This window comes from Pelodiscus sinensis, chromosome 11 (assembly GCF_049634645.1).
Source record: "Pelodiscus sinensis isolate JC-2024 chromosome 11, ASM4963464v1, whole genome shotgun sequence".
Classification (NCBI taxonomy): Eukaryota; Metazoa; Chordata; order Testudines; family Trionychidae; genus Pelodiscus; species Pelodiscus sinensis.
The window spans coordinates 49824713-49847508 of record NC_134721.1 but is presented as its reverse complement, the minus strand read 5'-3'; the positions used below and the strand labels follow the sequence as shown (position 1 = coordinate 49847508).

The 22796-nt window shown below is 44.8% G+C and overlaps 1 long non-coding RNA gene across 1 annotated transcript; it reads right to left on the bottom strand.

Annotated features, from left to right (window-relative positions):
- Nucleotides 1–682: 682 nt before the first annotated feature.
- On the bottom strand, nt 683–13824 carry LOC142830990 (uncharacterized). The gene is made up of 3 exons (XR_012906574.1): nt 13694–13824; nt 7876–7987; nt 683–1346 (listed from the first exon to the last, which is right to left on the bottom strand). It is a non-coding gene; the product is annotated as an uncharacterized LOC142830990 (long non-coding RNA).
- Nucleotides 13825–22796: the final 8972 nt, after the last annotated feature.

Genomic DNA, 22796 nt, shown 5'->3' with positions numbered 1-22796 from the left:
GGGGTCAGGAACATGTTGAAAGCTTGTTGCTGAAGTTTGTAGTACAGGTAGAGAGTCTCAGGGAACATAGGTAAGATTTCTCCCCTTGCTTTTCTGGATAGGAAACTGAGCTATAAATTTTTGCTCATTGAGTTATGACATACTCCAAAGAAGCACGACAGTCACTTTGTATAAAAACCCAGGAAGGCTTCTGATGTTTCTAAATAAAATTAAGTTTACTGTGCAGTAATTTAATAGCTTTAGATACACATCCAGCAGTTGTGAAAAATATCAGTTAACATTGGGGTGTGTCTAGACTACATGGCTCCATCGACAGAGCCATGTAAATTAGTTTACTCGACAGTCAATGAAGCAGGGATTTAAATAATCCCCGCTCCATTAAAATAAAACTGGCCACCCCTCTGTGCCGACAATCATCTGATTCGGCACAGTGTGGCAGTCTAGATGTGGCACAGTCAAGAGAAGCCTTTGTCGACCACTCCTGTAAACCTCGTTTCACGAGGCTCGTTTCATGAGGTTTACACGAGCGGTTGATAAAGGCTTCCCTTGTCGACCACGCTGTGTCTAGACTGCTGCGCTGTGCCGGATCAGCTGATTGTCAGCACAGAGGGGTGGCCAGTTTTATTTTAATGGAGCGGGGATTATTTAAATCCTTGCTTCATTGACTATGTCGAGTAAACTAATTTACATGGCTCCGTCGATGGAGCCATGTAGTCTAGACACACCCTTGCATTTTATTATGTTCAAGGAAATAGACAGAAACAATCTTTGATTCAGACCCAAAAGGGCACCTGTAGGTTACTTATCCTTATCAAAACTGTGCCAACTGCATTAGAAGCAGTAACAGATTTAAGCACATCATCACTCCACCATCAAGACTAGTAGGATTTTTTTTAAAATTGTTTACTGTCAAATGAGTTGATATATTTCACATTTGGTTAGAAAGATCCTGATCTTTAAATATTCATGTTGCTTAGAGTTATGGGCCACACACTGAAAGAAGATGAGTATGATTTCTTTGATGTATAAATAAAAATGCCTTATTTTTCCACTCCAGATTGACTTTTACACAACAAACTAGAAAAGATTCCAATCTCAGTTATGTCATTACAAATTTGACTCATGTAGAGGTCAAGATGGCAAGCAAAACAATGGGGACAATGGTGTGTGTACAGCAGGAAAAGCATTTAACAACAATTACGCTACCAACAGGCTCTCATATCACACTTTACCAGCAAGTCCCAAAGCATTAGCAAAAGGAGGTCAGTTCTCTATCATCATCAAGTCAATGTTATCATGATGATGTGCATCCCATCCATTGCTTCAGATATTCTGGTTCAGCATACCTAATAAATGACAAATCAGTACTAGTTTAAACTATTTTATCACTTTGTACCCATTTTCTGACCCACCAACATGTGTGTCTCAAACTGAGAAGTTACAAGATGGGTGATTAATCTCCAAATCCACTGTATCTCCACGGCTTAACACTCAAGTATGTCAGTGTAACTGAGTGCCGGGGCATATGACATCTGCCTACACAGATGTGCAAGACTTGGTACATGGTAGATCATTCCAAAGTAATTTGTACAACATTGGAGAGAATGCGGATCCTTGTGGGAGTTGAGAGACATTCTTGGAAAGTGAAGGTTTAGTAAAGTACTGCACTTTATACAATGCAGAATGTTAGAAAACTGTCTGGTATTCCACTATTTTCAAACAGCTGCAAGATAAATGAATTAAAATTCAGGCCACTTGGATCATTAAACTTTCAATACTTCCTCAGCGCCAGTACAGAGTGAAAGATCCTTCAGTTGATAAAATTCAAGGCAACATTACCCATCCTTACTATAAATCCAAGATACATTCCAAAGAACTTAGACTTTAGCAAAACAACTTGAAATGGTGAATTTTTTCTCTACAGCTGACTTCCTTCTGAGCATATTGGGGATTTTTTTTTTGTGTGCAGCTAAAGAGCAGGGAATGTGAGGACTTATAACGCATCAGTTCCTATACACGTTATCGACTTTAGTGCAGAAAGGATGTACACAAGGGCAACTTATCATAGAACACTGGAACTGGAAGGGACCTCGAGAGATCATCAGATACAGTCCCCAGCCCTCATGGCAGTACCAAGCACTGTCTAGATCCTCGCTGACAGGTGGGAACACCTTGTATTTGTGTTTCTAGTGGAGTTCCCCAAGGATCTGTTCTAGGACCGGTTTTGTTCAACATCTTTATTAATGACCTGGATGAGGGGATGGATTGTACCCTCAGCAAGTTTGTGGATGACACTAAAATGGGGGAGAGGTAGATATGCTGGAGGCAGGGATAGGGTCCAGAGTGGCCTGGACAGATTAGAGGATTGGGCCAAAAGAAATCTGATGAGGTTCAACAAGTGTAGAATCCTGCACTTGGGACAGAAGAATCCCAAGCATTGTTACAGGCTGGGGACCGAATGGCTAAGTAGCAGTTCTGCAGAAAAGGACCTGGGGGTTACAGTGGATGAGAAGCTGGATATGAGCCAACAGTGTGTCCTTGTAGTCAAGAAGGCTAATGGCATATTAGGGTACATTAGGAGGAGCATTGCCAGCAGATCCAGAAAAGTGATTATTCTCCTTTATTCAGCTCCAGTGAGACCACATCTGGAGTATTGTGTCCCATTCTGGGCTCCCCCCTCTATAGAAAGGATGTGGATGCATTGAAGAGGGTCCAGTGGAGGGTGACCAAAATGATTAGGGGGCTGGAGCACATGACCTATGAGGAGAGACTAAGGGAGGGATTTGGGTTTGTTTAGTCTGCAGAAGAGAAGAGTGAGGGGGGATTTGATAGCAGCCTTCAACTTCCTGAAGGGAGGTTCCAGAGAGGATGGAGAAAGGCTGTTCACAGTAGTGACAGATGGCAGAACAAGGAACAATGGTCTCAAGTTACAGTGGGGGAGGTCTAGGTTGGATATTAGGAAAAATTATTTCACTAGGAGGGTGGTGAAGCACTGGACTGGGTTACCTAGCGATGTGTTGGAATCTCCATCCCTAGAGGCGTTTAAGTCTCGGCTTGACAAAGCCCTGGCTGGGTTGATTTAGTTGGGATTGGTCCTGCCTTGGGCTGGGGGCTGAGCTTGATGACCTCCTGAGGTCTCTTCCAGCTCTATGATTATAGCGGAGACACTGTGTAGTCGTGGCTCAAATAACCCCATTGTAGGTTATAACCTTACCTTTCCCTCACCAATTCAATGTCATACACAGAGCCAAGTATATTGACCCAATTGAACCATAAAGAGAAATTGACTTACCTGCAGATACTTCTGAAGCAAGAACAGGACAGGCCTGAGACAGCTATTAGGTGTTGAAGCTGAGAAATATACTATTCAACAGTAAGAAAATCTTTCAAAGAACCAAACCAAGAAAGAGAAAAGCAGCTGGCTTGACAGACAGATAACTTGAGACCCTTTGTTACTAACTGTAAGGACAGGGATTTGAGCTGATAACAGGTTTATCCATTGATATGGAGAAACCAATGAAGGGTGGAATGTGCAGCTTTCAGGTGCGTGGCAAATAGCTCTACAACCATTCCTATTCACTATGAAGAACTGGCTGGTAAAGGAGCACCAAAAAAGGATTTTTATATTTGCATTAGTAATATAACGTACTAGAAGATTTACTTGGCATTGCTCAGGTCCTCCCAGATAGCGGGCTGGAGGTGTGAGGTGTAGGAGTCAGGGCAGGGGGGACTCAGTGGAGGGAGAGATGGGCTGGCTGGCAGCTGCTCCCCATAGCCAGGCCAGGATGGTGGAGGCTGCACTACAAGGGCAGCAGCTGCCCCCTGTGGCCACTCAGCAGTATAACTGTCCTCCAAGCATGCTGCCTCCCTATGGTCCTTTTGGGAGCATAACTTCCCTGCTATCACACTCTCCCCTTTCCGTGTGAGAAACAATCACATTCCATGCCCATCCCGCTGTCCTAGTACAACCAATCCCTTACCTTGCTTTGAATTATGATAAGAGAAAGCTCCATCGCACATTTGGTTGGCCTGGCTCTTACTGTTTAGGAGGACACACAGAGATGCACAAACTCTTCCAAATACATCGTAGAGGCCATTCTTTCACTCAAGACCTTCTCCTAACCTAGAATCAGGAGCTTGTGGAAGGTTTGTTGCTGAAGCCTGTAATACAGGTCAGACTCTCATCGAACATGGGTACAGACTGAGCTATAGAGTCCATTGTTCCAGGTTCCGAAGAGTAAGTCTCCAAAGGGTGGAACACTTCTCTTATCCGTGTACATTGGGCTACACTTACAGGGAGATTTGAATTAGGAATTTAAAGGGGGGGGGAGCATGGACCATTCCTGCCATAAGATTTTGTATACTCTCTTCACTCTTATGTCCACCAAGAAAGCCTCTTAACCTTTATTCTTTGCTCCTAATTTTGTCTGTGGACATATTGGGGAACCCGTGCGCACAGGAAAGGCTCCCAGACAGAATTACTATCAACCAATACGTTCCTGGGTACTAAAGGGTTAATTTGTATCTAGAAAGTACATGGAGCACTGTTGCTAGGGTTACTAGGTGGAGGCACCACCAGGAAGTCATCACCCCTGCCTAGGCAGAGAGTATTTAACAAATAAGCTGAATAGTTGCCAACTGCAAGACTATAAAACGCCTCCCCAGAGTAACCGGTCCCACAAGGTGTAAATTTGGCACACACTGCTGGGGACTTCACCGTTTACAACTCTGTTCCGGTATAAAGGACACAGGATACAAAGCAATGGAATGGAGACGATGGCACAAGGAGCTGGAAGTGCAAACAGCGGTGATCTCATTTCCTTAAGGAACACAGAGCTACTTGGCTCTTCTCTCCTGTGTAACCTCGTCTAGGAATGGATTCCACTGAACAATCATTTTTTCAGTCTGAGGATGGGGAATCATACACGTCCAGAAGCTAATGACTCTCCCTCCCATTTAGCTGTGATGGGATCCCCAGGGTGCTACACAGGACTGCTGTGCCCCCTGTATTCTCTAGCCTGGGCTGACCTGCAGTGCTTTGCAAGTGACACGCAGCAGCAAACCCCTCCAGGTGCTGTGATCACTCAGCAAAACAGCATGGTTGAGCCTTACACCTAGTTATATTGCAAGAATGCTCCCAGTGCCACCCATGAATCACTCAGAGAAAGACTCTAGTCAAATCTCCCTTCCCCAGCCCTATACCTCAGGCATGGACTATCATGTACTACTTAAGATGAGCAGTGCTAATTTTTTAATTCACCGCTTCATTAATGACAATTGGATATAAACTAACCTTTGCAAAACCTGATCAAGTTTATCAAACACTGGAGGCAAACTCACTGGTAAAGATCAACAGGTAAACGAATGTATTGACTGCAAAAGACAGATTTAAGTGACAGGCAAAAAATGTCAAGAGTAGTTACCGAACAGACAGATAAGCATGTAGTCTAAACTCTCACCCTGTTAAGCTGTGCAACATCAGATCAGTGATTCTCAAAGTGGTTCATGGACCCACTCTGAGAAAGCTACCACCAGCCGCTCATAGTTTGTTTACTTACTGGCTCCACAGCCACAGGGCCTCGTGGCTCCCAGTTGATGCCAAGGGGAGCCCCGGGAAGCAGTGTGGGTCTGTGGACCACTTTGAGAAAACACTGATTGATCTGTTTCCCTCAATCCACTGGATATTGCAGTTCATAGTATATGGCAGGGGTCCTTTTGTGACTTGGGGGCCACTGACCCACAGAAACATCAACCAGGGTCCACACAAAAGTGAGAAGCACCCCCCCCCCACACACACACACATCTCACTGATGTGGCCCCCCCCCCCATAGGCCAAAATGAGGGTTTCAGTGGGAGGGAGGGGGGCTTCTGAGAAACTGGCCTGAGGTCTAGGTGGAAGAATGGAGGTGTGGTCTGGGAGGGGAGCCCCAAGACTCAGGGGCCAGATCTAGGCAAGCCAGTCCCCGGGCCTTATGTTCCCCACCCCAGTATATAGGTTTCACCCTCACCTGGACCATCCCCCTCTGTTAGAGTCTTCTGTCTTCTTTTCAGCGTTGTTGTTGCTTGCAGCACAAGTGGAGGAAGGAGAAAGGGATTCCATGCTTGGCCAGAGTTCTCTTTTATACTCTGTTTCATGTGCTGGGGGACTATAAGTCTACACATGTCTGTTGGGCATTGCTAAGTCCTGAGGCAAGGTTGAGCAAGTCCTCTGGTGTGGCCTTATACAGGTGAGTCATTGAATCAAAGCAGCCTTGCTGGACAATGGCTGCTGATGGTTGTTTGACATCCTGCCTGGCCATTGGTTTCTCTCTCTGCTGTTGTCTCCGAGGAGCTAATATTTGGCTGATTCCCCAACTTACAGCATGTTTTAATGACACCTGCCTTCTTGCTCTTTGGGCCTCCCACCATCCTGTCCCACTGGGCCAGATTCTCTGGTCTCCCCTACACAAGGGACACAGTTGGGGTTACTGCACCCTGAAAAGCAGTGCAGACACTGAAGCACTTCAGCTCTGGAGAATGCAGTTCTAAGGCACGGCACCCAGAAACCAACTCTTAAAAAGGGATCAAACCCCCAAATAAATCAGTCTCTCGGTGTAAAAAAGTTTTAGACAAGGAAAGCTCATGAGGATGTTTGCCCCCTCTATGAATGAAAGAGAGAGATGCACATTGATTGCTTCCTCCCCCGGGTAACAATTATTTACACTGCTCTTGATAGTAAACAAGTGTTTTGATTAAGTTAAAACCAGTAGAATTCAAGAGGTTGCAAATGAAAAGACAAAGTTAGTTACTAAATTAAAATGAAAAGAATATACCTAGCTAGTTCTAATTAACTAAAAACTTATTGCAAGCAGATTCTTATCCTAAAGAGCTATTCTTATTTCTGGCACAGTCTTCAGGTTTGAGGTTGTTTTACCCTGACCGGGGTCTCCAGCCCTTTGTATCCTTTAAGGGTTTTCCAGGCCAGCTGAAAATAAAGGGCTGATAGCATCCCATTGCTTAAATAGTCTCCCCCCCCCCTCCCCCCAGGCAGGAACCTTTTGTTCTACAGCCCCACTTTCCATGGAAAAATACCAGGGTCAAAATGGCATCCCAGTACCAGTTGCTATGATCACATGTCTTCCTAGGACTAACCACTGCTTAGACTTACAGAACCAACAAGGCTGTTTATAAGTTAAGTTGATCACCAAGTGATTAAGGCTTCTGGGGCACCAGTAATGGTTCTCATTAGCATATTTAAAACTATAAACAGTCTCCCACTTCATATTTTTAACTTTTCATATAAGGATACATGAACCAAAATAGGATATACAGATCTAGTAGATTGTAACATTAACAGGTTACGAGGCACTTTTTCCAAAGTGTCTGAGTTATTAATATAATTATGCATAAGTCAATTTTCATAAATCATAGGGGGACCATCACATCTCATATGGTATGCTTTTATATGCAATATCACAATTATATACAGATGAAGAACATGGGGGTTCCCCAAGGTATAGAACATCTCAGAGTATCCCAACTTTTTTTCTGTTACACATGGGGATGAGGATGAAAGGAGGTAGCAAACCACTGCTGACTGAGCAAAAGACAAGAGATGTGGATATTGAGATGACTTTTGAGAAATTGTTTTTAAGTGATGCAATATGCTCCAAGCTGTGTTTTTGCCAGTCAGCTTTGCAATTAGGTACACCTGCTGCTGTGCATGTAAATGATACTAGCAATCATGTTAGGATTTGAAAACCACTCAGAAGAGAAACAATGCAGGAGCACAATGAGCAGACCAGTTATTCTTGTTGTAAGATGTAGTTTGTTGGCTTAGTAACTACAGATCTGCATGTTCTGGTAAGAGACAATTGTTATAGTGATAAAACCTACCAGAGTTAGACGAAAGTCTGAAGCTACGGGTGGGCCTCCTGTCCATGTCCATACAGATGGGGAGTAACTGTCATCAGGCAACACGCAGTGCAGCTGGCACATCATTACTTCACTGTATAGAAGGAGGAACCATCAATCACCTACTGCTTCAAGGATGAGAGCCTCCTGCCAAATCCTCAAGAATGCCCCTCACTTGATAAGAGCAAACTATGAGTCAATACAACTGTGACGGGGCAGAGTTGCCCTGGCCCAGCTGGCTGAAGAGGCCCCACCCTCACAGTCCTGCTGGGCATGCTCCCAGGAGAGGCAGGATATAAAAGCTCAGGGAGCCAGTGAGCTTGGGCCAGAGTTCTGGAGTTATCCCTCCAGCAGCCACAGCTACCCAAGGAGCAGCACCCGCAGCTGCTGCCATAGCCCTGCCTGCAGGAGTCCAATGGGCTGAATAACCCACAGAGGGTGGCAGGAAGTAGCCCATGGTGGAGGATTAGCCTGCAGGGAGCTTGGTGTATCGGCAGGAATCCCCACTGAGCAGGCAGCAGTAGTTGCCTCTGTTACAGGACCCTGGGCTGGGACCTAGTGGAGTGGGAGGGCCTGGGTCCACCTACCTCTCCCCCACATCTCCAAATAGGCAGCTCCCCAGCCCTTGGAGAGCTGACGAGGCCTCAAACCAGAAATACCCTGATCGCGGGACCAATACTGTTGACTGGGCCATAGGGCTGTAAATACCGATAGAGGAACCTGTACTTTTGGCTGGGCTGTAAGGCCATAAGTACCCTGATAGAGGTACACATACTCTTGGAGGAACCTGTACTTTTGGCTGGGCTGTAAGGCCATAAGTACCCTGATAGAGGGACACATACTCTTGACTAGGCCGTAGAGCTGTATATACCCTGTGAAAGGGGCACTAGTTAAAACTAAACCTGCAGGTTGTGTTGGCCCTAGGGAAAGGGGGCTTACAATGGACGTTGGGGACTTTCCGTACTGTCAAGGGAGCATACCCTTCAACAACTACTTAGATTCTATATCTCAAACCAAAGTAGGGAAATATTTATTCTATATTCTTAGATTAGAATATTTTATATCATCCTGAACTATGTTATCAAACATCCTGCAATAACATTGCAGAGTAATAATCCTAAGAAAAACCTGCATATTTTTGACATCCATACCACCTACTTTAGTCTATGGTACATTTGATTTCCCAAGGATTGCAGGACAGAGCTCTTATTTGCGTTGTGTTCACAAATGAAGGTGAGGGTGCCTATTAGATATCACAACGCCAACTGATTTCAGTTAAAAATGGCTGTCAAATAAGTGTTCAGAATCCAAAGAAAAAGCTGAATATCCCTCCAAACGTAAATTAACTGTTCCTCAGACACCAATCTAAAGGATATTAATATACAAAAGTTTTAAATAGGAATATGACAGTGGAACCCAACAGCTTTACAAGGGTGGAATGGTATGTCTCCGTTTCATAGCCTCACCAAGCTATTTACTGATGGACCATAAGTATGTACAAACCAACCAAGCATTCGGCATCATTTGTAGGACTTCTGCATCCAAGACCTGGGAGCTTCTATCAATCTTGTGTGGATTATACTAAAAAGTCTCAGAGGGGTTGACATGTTAGTCTGTAACTTTAAAAACAAGCAGTCTTGTGGCACCTGAGATTACGGCTACACTATGCGCCTACTTTGAAATAAGCGATTTCGAAATAACTCCTGAAATAACTATTTTGAAAATAGTGTGTCCACACTACAAATCCCCCATAGAAATAGAGCAGATTTAAACTGAAATAGTGCAGCCACACTGACTAGAGCCTGAATTGCATTTAAAGCCCGAATTGCATTTAAAGCCCCCCGGAAGCACTCCGGACAGAGCATCAGGACAGCAGCCTCAGGAAGTGACTATCTGAGGGTTGTGCTTGAAGGAGCTCCCCTCTACAGCTGCGTTTCAGACTCTTCTCCATTGCCTACCTCCTTGAAGGACAGCAAACTCACCCTGCATGGTCTGGTTGCACTTGTGGATGCCACAGAACTTCCATGATGGAACTGGACCTGCTGCAAAGCAGTGCCAGGCTCTTAGACCTCGTGCCACAGTTTGCGTGGGCTGCCCATGTGGTGCTGCAGGAGGACAACGACTAACCTGGATTGGGGGACCTCCTCACCCAGGCCTGGGTGCTCCTCCTGCACCACATACTAGTCCATCCTCCCCTGCACACCGTGTACCGCCACTTCTGGCATCAGGAGACCCATTCCGACTGATGGACTGCATCGTCATGGAGCGGTGGAGTGGGAATGGACACCTTCCTGGAGCCAGAGTCCATGACGAGGGGCTGGTGGGAGGTGACTGGCTCCTCTCCCAGGATGCTCTGGGGTGCTGTTGCAGAGTGGAAACTTTGTTCCTTGGCCTTGGTGTAGGCCTGGCACAATTCTTTTATCTTCATGCACACCTGGGCCAGCATGCACACGTGGCTCTTCTGGGCCAAGCTGGCAGCCATCCCACAGTACACAACAGCATTCCTGTGCCTGACAAGGAGATCCTGGAGGTTGGATTGGTCATCCCAGGCCTCTGAGATCCAGGATCTTTGCACCAGTCCACCATGATGCCCTCTCTTGCCCCTGGTCAGGGGCTTCAGAGGTCGCTGCCTGCATACTTGCAGCCATGGGGGGCTCGGACGGAGCGCAGAGGTCTGCCATAGTAGCAGTGTGGGATACTGTTGTGTGGCATGGGGCTAGCAGGGCTGATGTGGTGCCACAAGCCCTTTCCCTTTAAACCCTTTAGGAGCAGGAAAACTATACAGTTTTGAGCGCTGTGGACAGGGTGGACACCACAGCAGCTGTGAGAAGCCCTGGGGGCCAATTATTTCCAAAAAAGCACAGCTGTGCATCCAAACACCCTATTTCAAAAGAGTTATTTCAAAATCGGTGTTATTCCTTGTAGAATGAGGGGTTATTTCACTACAGCACGCTCATTTTTAAAAAATAATTTCAAAAGAACGTGCTTGCTGTGTGGATGCCTGCCTTATTTCAAAATAATGAGAGTTATTTCAAATTAACTCTGTTGTGTAGGCATGCCCTGAGAGATTTACAAATTTATTAGGACATGAGCTTTTGTGGGTAAAACCAACTTCAGATTAGTTGGAGTGGATATTACAGAATTAAGGGTATATACAACAGCAAGAGAGGTTTCCTGTCAGTTGTAGGACCAATGTTAATGAAGCTCGTGGCCTAATAAGTTGTTAGTCTAAGGTGCCACAGGATTGTTGGTTTTTATGATTATACTAGTTCAGGAGAATTTCTTTGAGATCTCTTGCTGATCTGTTAATAGCTGAGAATTCACACATGTTTAGAAGGTGCCATATAGTTGGCTGGCTCCTTTATTGTAAAACATAAAAAATTGAAATGTTACTTCAATTTTTTATATGTTTCGCCTACAGATTCCATACTCTGAATACAGATAAAGATGAATTAAAGCCATAAAAATTCGAATCGGGTTTGAGTTTAGACTAAAGTTTAGACTGAGTCTAGAGTTTACCTTAGAGTCAGGGTATGTGCAGACCATGTGTTTTTGCTTTGGTCCATCTAGAATGACCAAACACACAACAGAATGCAGAGTTTTAGGGAAAGAAGGAAAATATTTATGTGACACGAGTACCCATGAATCTAGCTTGGATCAAATTATTAATTACACAAGAAGCAGTAGAACAGGAAATAAAAATGTTTAATCTCCTCTGTGTCTGGTAGTATGTGGTGAAAGCTGCCATTATGACAGCACCTTTTGCTAACATTTGATGAAGGTCAATCCTATAAAACTCATTACTGTCCAGAAGGATTTAATGAATGGGGAAAAGTTTCACTCGCAAGACAAAAGCACTAATCATGAAATTTTAACTTATTGTAATATTACTGCACTGCAGACAGCAGTCCCAGACAGTCTGGACTAAAGAATTCAATAGAAGGAACCTACTACATGCACAATACCTGTATTAATACCTATCTACAGCAAGCACTGAACTATGCGGCAAAGGAGACACTTGTGCACAGAGTCAAGTTAGCCATTAAGCTGTTGCTCCACTCTTGCATGGCAAGCCATTCAGACAATGACATTTGTGATTTTACCAAACAACCCAAGGCAGATCTTGGTCATGCTGCATGAGATGCAATAGCCCAACTGGCCAGTATGACAGGATACATCTACACTAGCTCGTTAGTTTGGCTAAGTAGGGTAACTAGGGCAAGCAGAGTTGCAAACGAAGCCTGGGATTTAAATATCCCGGGCTTCATTTGCATGTTCCCGGGTGCCACCATTTTTAAATCCCCCTTAGTCCAAACTCCATGCCTGAACTCCGTGCACATGGCATGGAGTAGGTAGTTCGAATTAAAGATCCTAATTTGAACTACCATTACTCCTCATTCCACGAGGAGTAGCAGTACCACAACTCCTTCACCTACAATGATGTTGCCACCACCCTACAACTCTTTTTTTGCCAGGACCCTTAGACACAACACTGAAACTTCAGATTCAAATAGCTCTGCATTTCCCAAACTGTGGGCCGCGGCCTGGTACTGGGCCGTGGGAAAAAAATACAGGGCATCAGCATGGCTGCTGGGGGGGAGCAGAGCGGGGCGGGAACTGGCTGCCGGGAAGCAGTGCTGGGGGCAGCGGGGATGTCCCAGTGGAGATCCGGGCAGGCAGCCAAAGCAGGGCTGGGAGCGGCAGGGCTCTCCTGTGGAGATGTGGGCAGTGAAAGCAGGACTGGGGCTGTCCCGTGGAGATCCAGGCATGTAGGCAGGTGGGGGGCAGAAGCAGGGTTGGGGGTAGCGGGGCTGTCCCACAGAGATGGGGGGGCGTGGGCAGGTGGGGGGCAGAAGCAGGGTTGGGGTAGCGGGGCTGTCTCACAGAGATGGGGGGCGTGGGCAGGTGGGGGGCAGAAGCAGGGTTGGAGGCAGCGGGGCTGTCTCACAGAGATGGGGGGTGTGGGCAGGTGGGGGGCAGAAGCAGGGTTGGGGGTAGCGGGGCTGTCTGGCAGCGGAGATCAGAGAGGGCAGGCGGTAGAATCAGGGCTGCATGGGGGGAGGGGGAGCTGGCTGGGGGAGATCAGGAGGAGGAGGACGGGAGAATCAGCTGCCAGAAGCAGGGCTGGATGGGGGCAGCGGGGCTGACTGGGGGAGATTGGTGGGTGGCGGGGGGAACCGGCTGCTGGAAGCAGGGCTGGACGGGGGCAGCGGGGCTGACTGGGGCAGATTGGTGGGTGGCGGGGGGAACCGGCTGCTGGAAGCAGGGCTGGACGGGGGCAGCGGGGCTGACTGGGGGAGATTGGTGGGTGGCGGGGGGAACCGGCTGCTGGAAGCAGGGCTGGATGGGGGCAGCGGGGCTGACTGGGGGAGATTGGTGGGTGGCGGGGGGAACCGGCTGCTGGAAGCAGGGCTGGACGGGGGCAGCGGGGCTGACTGGGGAGATCGGGAAGAGAAAGGTGGGGGAGGGGAGAGCGGGATTGACCTGGGCACATGCAGACCCTGGCAGATGAGTGAGTCTGGCCGGGGATTCCATTTTGCCCCCTCCCTGGAGTAGCTGCAAACTGCCTGGCAGGTAGACACACTCAGGCAGTGTGAGCACATCTACCAGCCAGGCAGCTAGTTATAATAAAACATACCTAATCAGAAAATACCAGGCATTTTCTATGTCTGTGTCAGGGGGTGCACACCCCCAGTGTGCCTCAGTGCCCCCTGACTGTCCTCACATAGCCCCTCTCAGGGCAAGTTACAGTCTGTATGGGTTGCTCATCATAGGCATTTGTCTCAACAGCTCAGCTTACCTAGTCGGCCTCATGGTCTGCCCGCAAGCCAGGGGCTTTGTTTCCAGCCCCCAGCCAGGGAGGGTCTTGGCTGGTCCTCCTCCAACCTTTGCTGGTCATCTCCAGCTTGTCTCCCTTCAAGGCACTCCTGCTGACTCTGCAATCAGCCCTCCACTGGCTCTCCACTTAGCAAACTGTGCTCCTCCCTTTATAGCTGACAGCTGGGCTCTCATTAGCCTAACCGCTTCAGCTGGGTTCTTCCAGCCACCCTAAGGCTCAAGACCTGAGCCTTGGGCTTAAAGGCCCAGTGCAGGGCAGGCGCCCTGTCACAGTCTGGTAATTTCTCAATTTCTTTCCCAGACAAAACCTTCAAATACCAGACTATCCAGTACAAAACCGGACACCTGGCAACCCTGCCCTTCCTTGCAACCTCCCACTTAGCCAGATACCCTACCCCCGATCTGCTCCTGCTCCCGCCTCCTGAAGTGCCTCCTCCATGTGGCGCCGGGTCCCCCAAGCCCTGACCCAGGCTGGATGGAGGATGCAGCAAAATGTATTCATTTTTCATATGCATTTATATTTTTGGCCTGCAAAAGACAGTACTGAAAAAAAAAAAAACAGGTTCCAACTAAAGTAAAAAGTTTGGGAAATCCTGATCTAGCCAGCTTTCTATCCATCTTACAGTCCATTTATCAAATCCATATTCCCTTAACTTGCTGGCAAGAATATTGTGGGTGACTGTATCAAAAGCTTTGCTAATACTGGCACTGGGGGCTTTGGGAGAAACAACTTATTTGAATATTCATCATTTGCTTATTGAATATGCAAATGAATGTTACTGGTCCTCCAAAAGCTCATGAATGGATTTACTGGTCCTCGTGTCAAAAAGTTTGGGAACCCCTGCAATAGCTGAAATAATTAAATGAACTATTTAAAAAATTCTACAACAGTGAACTTGACCAGAATGAACCATGAATTTGGAAGGGCTCTGTCTGGGTGTGTCTAGACTACAGAGTTTTGTCGACAAAAGTGGACTTTTGTCGACAAAACTATACCTGCGTCTACACTACCACTGAGTTCTGTCGACATAACGTCGACAGAACTCAGCAGTTTTGTCGACGCTGGTAAACCTCATTTTACGAGGCATAACGCCTTTTGTCGACAGAGTCCTGTTGACAGAAGGTGTTATTGCATCTAGGGTTGTGTCTAGACTACACGGTTTTGTCGACAAAGCAGCTTGCTTTGTTGACAGAACTGAATGTAGTCTAGACGCTCTTTGTCGACAGGAGCTTTGTCGACAGTATCTGTCGACAAAACTTCTGTCGACAAAAGCCTGTAGTCTAGACGTACCCTCTATGTGCATGCCCTACGTCACCCATCAGCCTATGAAATGTCTGAGTACGTGCCTGAACCCAGCATTGACAGTGAATGGTGTTGAGATGTGTAAGACACCTTGAGAGATTCTTCAGCACGCCCTTTTTAGGGGAAACATACTAGCGGCAGGTGTGCTATAGGTAGGACTCGGGCACCTCAGTGGAGCTAAGAAAGCCTATAAAGACAAGAAACAAAATCCAAACAAGAGAGTTTAGAAATCAAACTCTAAAGCTAATTGAAGAGAGCACCGATAAACCCTGATATTGCATCATTCTGACCAAGTATAGTTTGGTTAGGAAATTGCTCATAAACCAAACTGGATTTTCACTGGAAGCATTAGTCAGTCAACTGTAAATATTCACTAATTATACAGTTTAACATTTTTCAGTTTATGGTTTTGTCATTTTAATTTTTTTTTAAACTTTTGTCACCTGTGTTAGTGGGGAGACCCAATCATATCAGAGTCCCATTGTGTGGGATGTTGTACAAACCCTTAACAGTCTCTGCACCTATGCATTTACAATCTAAGAGCCAGATTTTGTCTCCCCTACTTCGACAGTACAGCACCTCATTCTTCAGACAGTCCTATTACTGTGTAATATGCGATCAGCATCTGCCTTTAAACAATGAGAAGATGCAAAAAACTAAGTTAACCAGAGGAGGACCAGATTTTGAAACTATTACATTAAGTAGTAGCTGACAATTTGAAAAGTCCCCCATAGTGAGGTGCTACCATCACAAAAGGTACACCCAGGAAAAAATATGGATTAAAAAATGTCACCTAAGCAGAGGGAATAGGGGTAGGAAGACAAGACCCTGAATTAGGCACTTGAGTAACACAAATAAACAAGGTTAAAAGCGGCAGTTTAATATCTGGTATGTTCTCTGAGAACTTTATATTAAAGGAATATATATATGAATAGTCATGCACACAGTTTAAAGGATTTAAGCTAGTTTTAAAGAATATATAAATACTATACACAGGAGATAATGATGTCAGTGAGTTTGTTTTTACAAGCTACATGCTGTCCAATACAGATTTTCAGAAAAATCATCATTCATCATTTTTTATGAACAGCAAACAGTTGTACAAATACTCCTCAATGATTTGTGACCATAATTAAACTGACATTTTATTTGCAAAAATAATTGTGAATTAATTTAAGTGTTTGTTTAAATTATTTAACTAGTTCTAATTTTAAATCATAAACAACTGTATGAAAATGCAAGCCAAGCACCAAAGATTATGTTAACTGACTTTTTTGAAGTTTAGTCGAATTTTTCTTACATAATCAGGCCTGCCAATGGAGGGGGGGAGAGAAGAGGGGGGGGAGAGAGAAGGGTGGAGACAAAGGGGTTGATTGCCCTAGAGCCTGGAGAGTCAAAGGAGTCCAGCGGTCTCAGCCACCTCCACTACTGAGGCAGCCATCAAGCCCTTTAAATTGCCATGGGAGCATTGATCAACATGGCTCTGAGAGATGGGGAGAGGGCACCATGTCAAAGATTGGACGATGGTAAGGGCTGACTACCATTGGTCCCGCCCCTTCCAGGGGTACAAAGAGCTTGCCTTGGGGCCCATGGTGACTGTTGGCCCTGCTGTACATAACAGCAATATACAAAAGGCTTTTGGATATGGATTGTGTTTGTTGTATGTTTGTACAGCACCTATTGCAGTGGGGTCCTGGTATAAAGACTAGGACCTCTACACACTAAGGGTATGTCTACACAATAGTGTTATTTTGGAATAATGGACATTATTCTGTGATAACATTATGCGCTGTCTACACAAGAGCCCGTTTTTTTTAAATGAATTTGAAATAATAGGATTCTTATTCTGACTTCTTGTAAGCCTGAGGCCGCGTCTAGACTGGCATGATTTTGCGGAAATACTTTTAATGGAAAACTTTTCCATTAAAAGTATTTCCACAAAAGCGCATCTAGATTGGCACAGATGCTTTTGCGCAAAAGCATCCGTGGCCAATCTAGACACAATTTTGCGCAAGAAAGCCCCAATCGCCATTTTAGCCATCGGGGCTTTTTTGCACAAAACAGTATTTCCCTGTCTACACTGGCCCACTTGCACAAGTATTCTTGCACAAGAGGGCTTTTTCTCGAGCAGGAGCGTGAAAGTATTTGCACAAGAAGCACTGATTTTGTACATTACAAAGTCAGTGCTCTTGCGCAAATTCAAGCGGCCAGTCTAGATGCACCCTGAGGCTGTGTCTACACTGGCATGAATTTCCGGAAATGCTTAAAACAGAATAGTTTTCGTTATAAGTATTTCCGGAAAAAGAGCGTCTACATTGGCAGGCTGCTTTTCCGGAAAAGCCCTTTTTCTGGAAAAGCATCTGTGGCCAATGTAGACGCGCTTTTCCGGAAAAGAGCCCCGATCGTCATTTTTGCGATCGGGGCTTTTTTCTGGAAAAGACTACTGGGCTGTCTACACTGGCCCTTTTCCGGATCAATGTTCCGGAATAAGGACTTATGCCCGAGCGGGAGCAGCGTAGCTTTTCCAGAATATCGGCTGATTTTGTACAGTAGAGCGTCGTTGCTTTTCCGGAAATTCAAGGGCCAGTGTAGACAGCTCGCAGCTTATTCCGGAAAAGCGGCTGATTTTCCGGAATAAGTGGCCCAGTGTAGACACAGCCTGAGTGTACAAGGATTAAGGAAGTCAGTAGAATAGTGACTTATTTCAGTGCTATGTAGGCAGCACCAAATTTTGAAATAAGCTATTTTGACTTCAGCTATACACGTGACGTAGCTCAAATTGTGTAGCCTATTTCAGCTTTAGCTCTGCTGTGTAGACGTGCCCTAAGCAAACCGCAGTACTCCTGTGAGGGGAGATGGAAAGAATTAGGTTTGTTTAGTTTAGAAAAAGAGAAGACTAAGAGGGGACATGATAACAGCTTCCAAGTACCTAAAAAGCTGTTACAAGAAGGAGAGAGAAAAATTCATCTTAACCTGCAACAGGACAAGAAGCAATGAGATTAAATTGCAGCAAAGGAGATTTAGGTTGGACATTGGGGCTCTGGCTACACTGCCCTCTCTTGCACAAAAAATATGCAAATGAGGTGAAGTGTGGAATATTGCTGTGCCTCATTTGCATCATTCGTGATGCTCCATTTTTTGGCACAAAAGCCTCCTCTTGTGAAAAAGCAGTTCTTCCTCTTTTTCAGGAAGAACAGTTCTTGTGCAAGCGGGGCGCTTTGCACAAAACCAGAGCCTCATTTATTATGCAAATGAGGCACGGTGATATTTCATGATTTGCCTCATTTGCATATTTTTGGCGCAAGAAGGGGCAGTGTAGACGTAGCCTAGGAAAAGCTTCTTCGCTGTCAGATTGGTTAAGCACTGGAATAAATTGCCTAGCGAGGTTGTGGAATCTCCATAACTAGAGCGTCAGAGCAAGTCAGACAAACACCTGTGCGGGATAGTCTAGATGGTGCTTCGTCCTGCCAAAATTCAAGGGACTGGACTTGACTTCTCAAGGTTCCTTCCAGGTCTATGATTTAAAAGTGCAAGGAGACCATGGACCAGAAATCAGCCTTGGGATAAGGATCACGATGCACTTGTATTAAAGTGTGTTTTTATATGGCTCTCCATTTACTCTGTACATTTAGAAGAACTACAACAGAATGAATCTTGTATGCAGTTTTGGAGCTGCTCTCTATCCACTGCCCCTCAGAATTAGTAAACCTTTCAGATTTTGTTGCTTATTCACCCTCCCTCCCAAACCATACAGGTGATCTTCTCTTTAGCAGGAGAACCGCTGGCTACAACCCCTAGAATAAATCAGCCAAGTATAGTCCCAAATCAGAGAGAGGCTCTCATCCCTCCTCAATGTAGAGCTTACTACCTCAGTAGTGCTTTTCACCTAGCAGATAGGAACCATGAGAGGCTTAGAACTCTGATCTGCTATGTTTTGTTTCCACAGGTTGTACCTCTCTAATCCAGTAACATCAGTGGTCCTGCATGATTTTAGTTAGCCAGAGGTCCACTTATCATGGGTGTGGCCAAGTTTCCCATGGTCCCATAAAGTTTGTTAACAGGCCCCAGTTCTTTTCTCAGTATACTGTGCTGTTATTTAGCTCCAATTTACCCCTAATGTCTTCTAACATCCTACTAAGGAATGGAAGTGTTGATAATGCCTCTAGACAATATTGACCTCCTGTGGTTTGGAAAATTCTCTAGTTCAGCAGTGGTCAGATCCTGAGGGTGAAAGACTAGAGAGGTTCAACCTGTACTATACAACTCAGCTGGCTACGAGCCCTTCCATATTACAGGTTAGAGAACTAGGGGTGTTTTCTGTTAAAGAACCTTCCTTTGCAATATTCATTCAGCTTGGAGTACATTTTAAACCAGAGGTGAGGTTGAGCAGCGCGGGATCTTCAAACCTTACTGTCACGGATCTCTCTGGGATTCCGCAAAGAATCTAATCACCTGGGGAGATATGTCAAGTGGTAGGTGTTATGCAGTGATTTTTCATTAGTTTTAATTACTGTCATTTTATAGGGTAGTTAGCATCTTCAGTCCTCTGTCTGAATCATACTGGGATTTCTGCCAAATGTCTTTCCCTTCATTGGTTCCCTCGAGCACTGTTTAATAATGGAAGTGCTTTAACATGTTTTAATAAAAATATAAATGCCAAACAGTTTTGAATGAGAGGGAAACTAGATTTTAAATGTTTATAATAAAATCTTCTTTATTCGTAATTCTACTAAACTAAAAACTTGGAGTACCTGCTGTTCAACAAAAGGCTTTCTTAGGGTTGAGGAGAGAGTATATGGAGCATGCCCACCTAAAAAACATACAGCAACAAAGCCACCCAAAATTTTAGCCACTATTAATGCCATCCTGGGAGATGGGCAGACGGGAAAAGTACCGATTCCTATCCTTGAAGCAGTTGCCTTGGTAGCTTATTGCACATTATTAAAACAAACCTTATCAGCTCCAGATTTTAAAGGAAGTCTCTCTTCTCTGAGTAGATGACATGATTTACAGAACTAACCACAATCCAAATTGTGATTTGTGACAAAATTGTGCTTGAAAGATCTGTAGCCCATAAATTATTTATAGAGGTTTGCAAGCAAATATTAAGATAATGAATAAACCCAGATATTACGTGTTCGTGAACGATGTGCCTTCCCCCCCAAAAAAAAGACAATTAACTGAACAAATTCATTGGGAATTTTTGCTCAGCTCTATGAAGTAAATATTTTATTTGTCCACAGTATTTACAATTAGGATTGTTTCTCTGTTTCCTCCAATGTTGTTAATAAATACAATCATATTTATTTTGCCCTTTGGTTTTCTGTAGGACATCCTCAAAACACTGTTTGCTATAGGAATCTTTGGGTTATTAGAGATCTTAAGTGTGAGCTCTCTCAGCCTTTAACTTGGGAATGACATCTTCTCCTAAGTGTCTGTAAGGCATCTGAAGTCAACGGAAGCTTATATAAGTGGTAAGTCAGGGTTTTTATACATTCCTACTTTGATAGTATACACTGAAAAAGTCTCAGTTCATGCAGAGTGTTGTCCATGTGTCAATGTAGTGTTGAGTAACAATGGCAGGTACAGGCTCCAGTCAAAACTGAAATCAGTAAGCTACCCAAGGTAAGAATTTCTGGGTTGGACCATTACAGTGAAATCCTGGCCTGAGTGAGGCTAATGGCAGAACTCCATTAATTCCAGTGAGGCCAAGATTCCACTTTTGGGCTATACATTTTCATAAGTTTCTCTCTGACATTTGTTTCAGATGGTGCTAGAATGTCAACACTGTTTTAAGAAACAGCAGGTGTTACACCTGCACAGGCAGTCTGTTAGCAGCCTGTGGAGCAAAGGCTAAGGCATTTTGAAACCTACAGCGTTGGAGGGGGAGGAAAGAGAGATGTTAGTATTTAATTAAGGAGCAGGCATTGCAACATGTCTCTTACAAAGCAAGCCACAGACTGAAAGATGTTTAAAAGATCCAAGCAAACATAAGATGTTAACACAGCCGTGATAAGAGCATTCACATTAGAAAAGTCATATTTAGAGGAAACTTTCCATTGGTCCAAGCCTCCTTTAGATCTGCTGCAACGTTAGGCCATGATCCTGCACTGAGGACCACACAGGAGGACCTCTTTAGTTGCCCAGAGTTCTACTGAAGTCTATCGGACTCTATGCAGGTGCAGGGATCCTTTCACTAGAAGACTGGGGTGTTGGTACTGAATATCTGTTTCAGGTTGTACGTTGTACTGAATTCCAAATGGGACACAGATAAGTCACCTCAGTTGTTCATAGAGAGACATTGAGTGTCATCTCGCTTATGCTTTAAAAGGCTACAGAGAGGAGGAATGGGGTACAGGTGGGGGAGAGAGAGAGAAACATGATATTCTATATGGCCACTTCTTTTTTAAATATGGGGTGAGGAAGCAAGGAGACTATTATCACCTTCCCAGCTGACTGGTGCTCCCTGTGCTGCTCTATATTGCATGGAATTGTATGTTAGATATTAACTGTCTCCGCACATGAATGATACTCAGAAGTTAACTATAATTTGCCCAGTGTAAAATGAACACAAACAAACCATCACGAACTGTTTGGTTCTTTTCACTGACGATTGAGGCTTTTGTTTAAGTTGTGGTGATATGTTAGAACCAATCCTACAAGAAATGTAACATCAGTCCTTTTACAGGATTTTCTGTCATTGTTTGGCACTGAGGTCTGGACACATGAAGAGACATCTCTCAACATCAGCAGACTTAAGAGAATCTACAGCATGCTTTGAAATATAGGAAAGTTGATCTTGCTGGGCTGTTTACTTCAACACAATTAAAAAAAAAAAAAAGATGATCTCTTCTCTCAACCACAGATGAGAAAATTTGTAGTAGGTAAAGCTACAGGCAAAGGAAGATTTATAACCAAATTTAACAGATTAAATAATACCCTCTTTAAAAGTCTTCTGGGACCAACACTGTATTCTATAACAGGCCCTTTGACTCAGTATTAGAGCTTCGTAAAGCTCACTCATTTAACCTCAAATGGGTCCATGTGGAATACCTCCTTCATTTGAAATGTTAAGTGTTCTGGAGCCCACACAAATTTTGCTTTGCACTTTAGGTCCACACAAACAAAATCTGAAAGCAAAAGTCACTAAGTTACCATTCTGCCTTGGGTTTATGTCAAAGTTTCCTATTTCTGAATTTGTACTTCAAAACTCCACAGATCAGCCCATACTTGCTTAAAAGCGTTGTACACTTTAGCCAACTTTTCTCTGAATGCACATACAGTGTGCTTACAGTGGTACCGGAGGTATAATTTCTAACTTAGCTAGAGTGCTAAAATATAGAAGTGCAGCCAGAGCTGTACAGGCACAGGGACAAGTAAGCTGCCCCCGAGTACAATTCCATTTGGGAACCTTAGCTGATTAGCCCATCCTGTTGCCCATGCCACTGGCACTATCAAAGCCTGAGCTGAAAATGACACTTCCAATTTGTGGTTGCTAGGAAATACAAACCAAGCCCGCTGTAGACAACTGCTTCATTCAAAGCATTTTGCTCAACTCTTCTCAATATGCCAATGGAACACAGGAAACCTTCACCATTGTAGGTGGTTATATTCCTGACACCGCCATGAATCGTGAAACCCACAAATACTGGGGGTGGGAGGGAAGCGGAGTGAGTGCTCCATTACCCGGCATCTCCTGGCCCCCGGATGAGTTCCCCGCAGCCCCGAGCCCCTACAGGAGAGGGACGGCCTGACTGCTGCT